General features: G+C 40.4%; 1 pseudogene; it reads right to left on the reverse strand.

The window, feature by feature from the left end:
• Positions 1–461: 461 nt before the first annotated feature.
• LOC138302223 (small ribosomal subunit protein uS8-like) lies at positions 462–882 on the reverse strand (annotated as a pseudogene).
• Positions 883–1,328: the final 446 nt, after the last annotated feature.

Raw genomic sequence — 1,328 nt, forward strand, 5'->3', positions numbered from 1 at the left:
GCGAAAAAATTGCCTCAACCTGACTTGCCCCATTTCTTGACGCCCAAGCCCCATATCCCCCTACGCCGGCGCTGCCTGGTGTACGTCGTTTTTTTTAACGCACACCAGACGGCGCCGGCGGCTAACGCCGGCTAACGTCATTCAATAAATACGGCGCCCGCATGGCGCTTCAGAATGGCGTTAGCCAGCGCTAATTTATTTGACGCAAAACTGCGTTAGCGCAGTTTTGCGTCAAAAAGTATAAATATGGGCCATGGTATTTCTTGTAGTTTGCTATTGAGTATATTTTACAATGAGGGAGGTTTTCAATATTATTTTTTGAATTATGATCTAGTGTTGCCAGACGTTCTTTTGATTCAGCACCTGAATAAGAACCCATATTTTGAAGATGCAGAGATTGCAGGAAAATATTTCATATCATTAAAGCCTTTAGACACTGCATATGCATATAGTCTGCCTTTTTACATACTAGAAAAAGAATCCAGGATTTTGCCTCCTGGATGTTTTCGTCTAGCTTTTTCATGGTCCATAATGCCACCTGACATTGTGAGAACAGTGTATGCAAAATGACAGGATGCAGCAGATTGTTCTGCCACTTTTCCAGATCCTTCAGTTGCACATCAAACCTTGGACTAATTACACCACACTTATTTAATCTGCCAGTGAAGTTCACAACAATTTTTTCCAGCTCTCTGATCATCAATGATTTCAAATTCACCAATGCAGCCATGTTTCATCATCACAGTTAAGAAACGCACAATGATTTTGTAGCATGGTCTGATCAGAACCTGGCGTTTTCCACGTTTTTCTGCATTGTTGATGCTTTTCCGAGCATCTGCAAGAACATTCATGTGCACCATGGTGTTGGTCCTGCAATATGGCGGAAAATAGCATATAGACATATTCTGACCTGTTCAATTTCTGACATAGAAAATACATTTTAGAATTTAGTGGAAGACCGAAGGAGAGAATTACAAACTAAATTTAAAACAGATAAAGACCTTGCAACACAACACAGATGGAAGAAGAAGGACATAGAACATGAATTGTAAGGGCATCTACCAGCTTCAACTTTAGACTGGCAGCATAAAGGGAAATAGTGCGTACACACTGATCAGAGATCAGAGATCAATAGATCCGTTGTTCATAGGGAAGAGTGATTTTGAGCATGTGTTTGATGTCAGAGGAAAGAGTGAATTTGTTTTGGATGGAAAGGATGCTGTGATTCCTGGAGTGTATTTTATTTGTGATTAGTATGCATATTTGGTACGTGTTATCTAGCAATACTATTTCTAAAGATCCATCATGTGGAGCATCTTGAAGATCCC

Source organism: Pleurodeles waltl, chromosome 6, assembly GCF_031143425.1.
Source record: "Pleurodeles waltl isolate 20211129_DDA chromosome 6, aPleWal1.hap1.20221129, whole genome shotgun sequence".
NCBI lineage: Eukaryota > Metazoa > Chordata > Amphibia > Caudata > Salamandridae > Pleurodeles > Pleurodeles waltl.